The 9,034-nt window shown below is 35.4% G+C and overlaps 1 pseudogene; it reads left to right on the top strand.

Moving 5' to 3' along the window:
- Positions 1-8,060: 8,060 nt before the first annotated feature.
- On the top strand, positions 8,061-8,370 carry LOC102480877 (COX assembly mitochondrial protein homolog pseudogene; annotated as a pseudogene).
- The last annotated feature ends 664 nt before the right edge of the window (positions 8,371-9,034 follow it).

Raw genomic sequence — 9,034 nt, 5'->3', positions numbered from 1 at the left:
ACATAGCCATTACGCTAGCTGTTGGTTCCCAGTAATTTTCAATATCTTTTAAAAAGATTTTCATAGTTTTCTTTGTAAAGGTCTTTGACTTGCTTAGTTAGGTTTCACCCTAGGTATCTTACATATTTTGTGGCTATGGTAAAAAGGATTGCTTTCTTCAACTCTATTTCACTCATCTTGTTGTTTATATATAGAAATGCTATAGATTTTTGGATGTTGATTTTGTATCCTGCCACTTTATTGTATTCATTTATTACTTCAAGAAGTTTTTATCATGGAAATCTTTGGGTCTTCTAAGTATACCATCGTGTCAACTGCAATTAAAGATATTTTCAACTCTTCTTTGCCTATTTGAATGCCATTTATATTGTTCTAGTTTCTGATTGCATTGGCTAAGACTTCCAGCACTATATTAAAAAGTAATGGAGATAGTGAATAGCCTTGTCTAGTACCAGTTCTCAGTGGAAAAGCTTTTAACTTTTCCCCATTCAGTATAATGTTATTTATAGGTTTTTCATATATGGCTTTTATAGTGTTGAGATATGACCCTTCTATACCAATCTTACTGAGAGTCTTAATCAAAAAAGGATGTTGTATTTTATCAAATGCTCTCTCTGCATCAATTGAAATGATCATATTTTTATCCTTATTTCTGTTATTATGGTGTATTATATTTATATTCTTATTATATTGAACCACCCATGTATCCCTGGGATAAAGCCTACCTGGCCATGATGTATAATCTTTGTTATATGTTGTTTGATACAATTTGTAAGTATCTTGTTCAGAATTTTTGCATCTGTATTCATCAGAGATATTGGCCCGTAGTTTTCGTTTTTGTCATGTCCTTGTCTGTTTTGGGAATGAAGATGATGGAGGCTTCATAAAATAAATTTGGAAGGTTTACTTTCTTTTGGATCTTTAGAAATAATTTGAGTAGGATAGGGGGTTAACTCTTAGAAGTTTTGTAGAATTCAGATGTGAAGCCATCCTTACCGGGCTTTTCTTTGTGGGGAAGTTATTTATTACTGATTCAATCTCAGAACTTTTTATGGGTCTATTCAAGTTTTCTCTGTCTTCCTGATTCAATCTTGGTAGATTATATGCACCCAAGAATTTGTCCATATCCTCCATGTTCTCTTGTTTGTCAGTATACAGTCACTCATAGTATCCTCCAATAATGATTTGTATTTCTATTGTGTCTGTTGTACTGTTGCCTATTTCATTACTTATTTGATTTATATGGTTTCTTTCTTTCTTCTTCTTTATCAGTCTAGCTAATGGTGTGTCGATATTTTTAATCTTTTCAAAGAACCAGCTTTTGCTTTCATTTATTTTCTGTATAGTTCATTTATTTTCTATTTTTAAAATCTTTTAATCTTTATGATTTCTTTTCTCCTGGCGTTTTTGTTTTTGCTGTTGTTGTTATTTCTTCAATTCCCTGGGATGTAATGTTAGGTTGTCTATTTGCCACCTTTCCATCTTTTTATTATGCACACTAATTGCTATGAACTTCCCTCTTATGACTGCTTTTGCTGTTTCCCATAGATTATAGAAACTCCTGTACTCATTATTATTTGTTTCCATAATTTTTTTTTTAATTTTAGACTTAATTTCCTCAGTAGTTAAGAAGTCATTCAGAAGTAGATTGTTTAGTTTCCATGTACTTGTGCATTTTCAAGGGTGTTTCTTGAAATTAATGTTGCATTTAATCCTATCACTTTCAGAGAAGATTCTTGTTATAATTTCTATGCCTTTGAATCCACAAAGGCTTGAATTGTGTCCTATCATATGGTCAATAGTTGAAAAGGTTCCATGCTGGGGTGAGAAAAATATATATTTTGTGCTCTTAGGGTGAAAACTTCTATAGATATTTGTCAAGCCTATTCAATTCATAGTATCATTTAGGTCCTGTATCTCTCTGCTTGTTTTTTTGTCTAGAAGATCTGTCTAAAAGAGATAATGGGGTGTTGAGATCACCAACAATTATAGTGTTGCTCCCTCTCTCTCCTTTTTGGTCCAGCAGTCTTTCCTTCATGTATTTAGGTGCTCCTGATTTGAGCGCATAGATATTTTTATATCTATATAATAGATATTTGAGAGACAGAAAGCGAGAAATCACCCCCCAGGGGGGATGGTCACGCCGCAATCCCTTCTCCTCCATTCTCCTCTCAGGATCTTGGGCACGTACACACAAGCGCCTGGTGTGAGTTTTAAGCCACTGGGTCTGGGACATGAACTGAGGTCGACTACGTGGGAGTCCAGCAACATAGCCATTACGCTAACTGCTGGTTCCCAAAAGCATGTATATTTTTAACTTCTTGCTGAATTAACCCATTTACTATTATATAATGCCCCTCTTTGTCTCTTTTTACAGTCTTTGTCTTGAAGCCTATTTTGTCTGAAATCTGTATCACAACTCCAGCCCCCCTTTTTTTCCTATTTTCATGGAATATCTTTTCCCAGTCCTTCACTTTTCATCTATGTATGTCTTTGTCCATAAGGTGCATTTCTTGTAGGCAACAGAAAGAGAGTTTCTGGGTTTTGGGTTCTTTCTTTCTTTATTTTTTTTTTCCATTCAGCTAGTCTGTGTCTCTAAATTGGAGAATTTAACCATTAACATTCAATGTTATTATCAATATTTCCGGACCTGTTCCTATCATTAAGTGAACCATTTTCTTGAGTGTTTTTTTTTTTATTTACTTATAACTGTCTGTCTGACTTTTTTAGTTTTCCTGGTATAGCACTCCCTTCAGAACTTCTTGAGGAGCTGGTCTGGAGTTGGTAAATTCTTTCAGGTTTTGTTTATCCAAGAATGTTTTTTATTATTTTTTCCCATATGAAAGATAATCTTGCTGGGTATAGTATTCTTGGTTGAAATTGTTTTTCATTGAACACTTTGATTATATTTCTCTATTCTTTCCTTACCTGCATTGTTTCCAATGAGAGGTCTGATGTTAGTCTGATGGGGTGACCTTTGTAAGTAACTTAATGTTTCCCTCTTGCCAATTTTAGTATTTTGTTTTTTTGGTGGTTTTGGCCAATCTGTATATGATGTGCCTTGGAGATCTTCTTGGGTTGGTTCTATTTGTGGTCCTATATATTTCTTGAGTCTGGATATTTGAATGCCTGAAAGTTTTCTTCCAGGATTTCATGATATAAATTATCAACATACTTATTATTTTCTTCTTCTTCTAGGATAAATTATCTGCATGTTGGGGCACTTGATGGTATCCAGTGTTTCTCATAGGTTATTGTCATTTTTCTTGGTTGTTTTCTCAATCTTTTTGATACTTTTTCCTAGGTCAGAGGTTTTGTCTTGTACATTTGAGATTTGAATTTGCCTGTGATGTAATCTACTCTTAATACTTTTGAGGGAAGTTTTAATTTCCTGTATCACATTCTTCATCCCTAAGAGTTCCATTGGTTTTTTTTAAGGTGTCTATTTCTTCTTTCAAATTGTGAAAGGACTTCTTCATCTCCTGGAGCTTGTTATCTTTTTTTCCTTGCATCTCCATTAGTTTGGTCATTACAAATATTCTGAATTGCTTTTCTGACATGTCCATGACTTCCATTGTGTTGTCTGGGAACGATGTGGAATTGATGTTTTCTCTTGGAGGAGAGACATGTTGATGGCTGCTCATATTTCTTGTCCCTCTGCAATTGTTCCTAGTCACCTCATGATCTTTATGTTCCTTCCTAAATTAGTCAAGGTATCTCTGTGCATTTAATGGTGTGCAGGAGCAAAAAATTGGTGATCTCTCTTCTGCTCTGCCTCCCTGTTGCTTGCCAGTACCCTGTACTATTGTCACTGTTCCTGGATGACCCAAAGTCCTCCCCGTTTCTAAAGAACAGGTGCACCTCCAACTGAGCTGCTGAGAGTCACCTCATTCATTAACATTTTGGGTGATGAGAAACAGAAGGAGAATAACCAATTTCAGAGGGTAGAGAGAGTTTAAAGCTAATTATCTGCAGGGAAGAGGTTATCTATTTATTCATGGAATTTTGAAAGCCTATACAATTGGAGACACCACTGGCACAGAGAAGGAAGGATAAGCATGGAGCAGTGTTTCCATGGGGGAATTTTTTTGGGACATTTTCTGAGAAATTTATATGTTTTTCTGAATCCAGATAGCAATCAGTTGGCAGAACAGGAAAAAGAATTATAATTCCCCTGCTAGAATTAAAGCTTAATGATCTCCATAGAGATGTGACTAGTTTGAAAGACTCGACTGACGTCAATTGGAAAGCAAGAGCAGGAAGTACTGATGTGCAGAGAGGAGAGGTAAGACAGACTTTTCCAGAACCAAGACAGGTGAAGGTAAAGAAAAGTAGGCAACATTTACTCAGCACAGTTATGATCATGTTATTAAGTGCCATGTATGGCCCATCTGCTGGTAAGGGTGACTTATTCTTACAAATAAAATAAATATTAATTAATATATTTACTAATTAAAATACATTTTTTACATATAGTATACTTCATACAAATCTTTTGAGTATTTTTTTCCAAAAAATAAGTTCTGAAAACAAAATCAGTTCTCAAATGTGCAACTTTGACCCATGGTTCTATGTAATGTTGTCTGGTGTTAGGATATCAGAATGTTGTATTATGGTGATACTAGCCAATAATTTTAGCTGGAATGTCCTAGTGTTTAAAAATATCCCATAAACTATGGTTGTTTGTAAATTCTTTGATAGAAGAAATGCAAAGGGAAAAAGATATTAATGATGTTATGAACTATTACAGCATAGCTTAAGTAACTGATGTAAAATCTGAATTAGTAAAAGCAACAAATTTCAATATCAAAAACAAATTCAGAGAAAAAATGTAAAATACTTTCATATTAAAAATGAAAATTAGCAGGACGAGCAGTTGGTGTAATGGCTACTTCACTGGACTCCTATATAGCCGACCACAGTTCGAGTCCGGACCCGGTGGCTTAAACTCACGCCAGGCGTGTGTGCGTGTGTGCCCAAGATCCCAAAAGGAGAATGGAGGAGAAGGGATTGTGGCATGGCCATTCCCCCTGGGGGGTGATTTCTCGCTTTCTGACTTTCTGTCTCTCTTTCTCTCTCTGTCTTTCTGGAGAGAGCACGCGCCCTATAGCAAAAACCTCTCAAAAATATATATATATATGAAAATTAGCTCAAAGGAAGCAACATATACCCTAACATGCAGCTTGAAGATCTTTGGACTCTGTCAACACCAACGCAAAAATGAAAGCAATTTTTCTGCAGAATAGGATATTTGTTGTGAAGTAAGATCTAGACTATTGAGTGGAGCTATTAATGCTTTGTATATGTTAAAATTTTATTTCAAAAGTAGTACTTTTAAATATTTTACATATCTATCATATTATTTTAATACTGTGAATGATTTTTATTGAGCTTTTATTTTATGTTTCTACCTTTTAATGTTTTCTATTACTAAATGTCTATATCAGATAAAGCTCACTTTTATATAAATTAGAATATATAATTTTGTTTTAGTAATATTGGTCATAATCATCACAAACCATGCATTTATTACTGTTTTTAAACAATATATTATGCGAATTTAGTTTGTTTCTGTCACAGAAAAATAATTTACTGGTTATCATTATGGTGACTTATTGCTACTTAAAAACATGAAAATAAAGCATTATGAAAAATACAGATTAATACAGTTTGGGGAATTTTTAAAAACTCGAGAATTCTGATTCTTCAGCCTTGAATTTTTTTTTTTGGAGAGGTTTTTGCTATAGGGCATGTGCACTTGCCAGACAGACAGAGAGAGAGACAGAGAGACAGGAAGCAAGAAATCACCCCCCAGGGGGGATGGTCATGCAGCCATCCCTTCTCCTCCATTCTCCTCTCAGGATCTTGGGCATGCACGCACACGCGCCCGGTGTGAGTTTTAAGCCACCGGGTCCAGGACACGAACCGCGGTAGACTACGTGGGAATCTAGCGACATAGCCATTACGCTAAATGCTGGTTCCCCAGCCTCGAATTTTGTAGGGAATTTGGAAGCACAAGAATGCAGCTGAGCACAAAGTAGCGGGTAGAAGGTTTATATAGGATCCACTTTACATTCAAGAGACTAGCTCTTCTCTCCCAAGCCAATATAGACTTTCTCTCAATAAACAGAACCATGGTCAAGCAAATCCAGATCTGCATGTTTACACACACACACACACACACACACACACACACACACACATGTGCATACACATACCACTCAGATACATTGTTCCTCCACTGAAATTTCTTTTACTTTAGTTTAGCTTTGGTGGGTTTCTAATCCTTACAAATAAACAATCTCTGGGTGAGATGGAAATCAGTGAGAACCATTCACTAGGCTTACCTGAAAGGTGAATGGAAGGAGGTTCATTTAATTTCTATGCCAATGGTCTTCCTCCAGAACAGTATTCCTGAGATGCCACCCTTAAGAGAGACAAGAACAGTACACTAGTGAGCACTTCATAAAAGCCACTTCCAATAAGCAGAGTTGTGACTTCTTTCTTTCCGATCATCTCTAAATAAATGCAGTTATCTAAGTATCGACTGATCTTAGTAGGAATCATGCAAACCTTTTCAGCAGTCTGTTGCATAGAGAAATTAGCACTTCTGAATTGAACAGAATTTACTATTATAACACAATATGATTTATTTGTATTGACCAGCATTATAGGTGGGTATCTTAGATAACCTTGTTCTTTTATTGTTGTGCAGTGGTTTGGATTATGCTCTAACACTAATTTTAAATTTCTTTTAAGATTTTACTAGGTTCATTCTTTTATTTTTTAAGAATTCTTTTATTTATTTAATTCCATTTGTTAATATTATTTTTTTTTATTTGACCAGACAGAGACACAGAGAGAGAAAGAAAAAGTGAGCAAGCAAGTCACCAGGTCCAGGACTTGAACCATGGTTGACCATCTGGGGATCCAGCACTCTTATCCACCACACCACCTGCCAGCCCTTGGTTCATTCTTGACGCTATCTTTGTAATCGAAAAAGATTATAATTTTTAAGTGAAAAATCAAGCCTAATCTCAGAGCTTACTTTAAATTCACCATCCCTCCTCACTCCCTTTATGTTGCCAAAATAGCTGATGTTTTAAAGTCAAATTGCATTCAACAATGTTCATCTATTTAAAAAAACATTTGCTGAACATCTGACACATGCTTTGCTAGTTTTTGCTGGATGTACAAACTTGCAAGATTTCTATATCTTCTATAAGCTTCAGTTTTATAATCTATGATAGCAATAATTTCTTCTTATTTTTATATGCTTATTATGTGGATAAATAATCAGCTTATTCCTGGGTACATAGTAGATATACAATCACTGTTATTTCCCTTGTAATTATACGGACATATGAACAAATTAACTTGAGTTATTTGGCCCCATTTGGGTACCAGAACTACAAGAATTCAGTGGGAGGGAAATAGAACAATGATTAGAGGAATAGGAAACCTACAAACTGAGAATAAATCAAATGCTGTTGTCTACTCGGTACAATGCTCTGTAAATTAACAGAACTTTTTCTTGGGCACAATCTGAACAGAAAGAGTGAATCTAAACATGAGTCCAGAAGATCTGTTAGTGATCCAAGACTAAACAAAAGGCCTTTTACTAAAACGTATGCATTTCTCTCTGGAGTGGTTTCTTTTTTGAGACTTACAACTTTTATAGCATATGGAATAATAATTAATAAGTTGTTTCCTAGCTCAGTTCATATCAGGTTAAGAAAGCAAATTAAGAAGACCAGTTGTGTAGTGCAGCAGTTAAGTGCATAGGAAGCTGATTCCCACATACTTGACCATGGTTCACATCCTGGCCCCAGACAGCTTGAGAAACATTCTGGGTATATGTGTGTGCTTGCCTAAAATTCTGATGGGATGGAGAAATGGAAGAAAAAGGAATGCAGCATAATCATGCCCTATTGTGGGGTGCTTTCTCTCTCTCTGGTGAACACATATACTTTCTGAAAATCTCAGAAAGAAAACAAAGAACCTTCCCGCCTTCTGCCCCTGAGCCGTCACACCTCTGCGACCTTATCTGTCCCCAAGAGATGGTGTTGGACCCCAGAGAGCAGCATCTCAGACATGTTGAAAAAGATATTTTGATCTCGAAAATAATGAGAGAAAAGGCCAGAGAGAGAGATGTTCTGAACAAGTTCAAGATTTTACCAAATGTTGCAAGAACTCTGGAATCCTGACGGTAGTAAAATGCGTTGAAGGAATGTCTGTCAGACTCCTTACTATAATGATCCAGCCTTTTATGAAGAATGCAAAAGGGAATATCTGAAGGAAAGGGAAGAATTCAGGAAAAGCAGAATTCCTACCAAGAAAAGGCTACAGAAGCTTCCCACAAGCATGTAGGTAACAACTCAAAACTTAACATTCATGGGCTTCATCTATAGTATAAATCACCTGAAATAATGGACTCAGATTATAATGAGTTCGCTTTAATCTAATTATGAAATATTAATTTTATCTGAAATAAAGATTGTTTTTATTTTAAAAAAAAGAAAACAAAGAAAGAAAAAAATAGCAAATTAAGACTACAACCTTTTCATAGAAAGTGGAAGAATATGGAAGATTTACTGCTGAGTGAAGCAAGCCAGGCTCTGAAGAAGAGCCGTTGTATGTCTTCACTTAATATATACCAACTGTCTGCACTCGATGGTTGAAACTGAAAGACTGGAGGACATAGAGACATAGAAAATGGTTATAGATAATGGATACAGTGTGGGAAAGGGTCAGAGAATGAGAAGAGTCTGAGGAAAGACATTAAGAAGAAAAATAAAGAGGCGAGACATTTATAGAACACAGATACAGATTATTATCTTTTGATGATAATATGTATAATATCCCCAACTGGACTGGGGAGAAATGCATTCATGCTGGAACATTCACTTTACACGCTAAGTAATATATGTGATTGAATGTATGAAAGAAATTAAAATAAAATAAAAAATAGATTTTTTTTTTAAAGAGTACAAACCATGGCACATAGATACTCACATACACTCAGGCAGCAGTG

The sequence above is a fragment of the Tupaia chinensis genome, unplaced genomic scaffold (assembly GCF_000334495.1).
Source record: "Tupaia chinensis unplaced genomic scaffold, TupChi_1.0 Scaffold000013_1, whole genome shotgun sequence".
Taxonomy (NCBI): Eukaryota; Metazoa; Chordata; class Mammalia; order Scandentia; family Tupaiidae; genus Tupaia; species Tupaia belangeri.
Note: the sequence above shows the minus strand (reverse complement) of the source record. Positions and strands in the feature narration are given on the sequence as shown.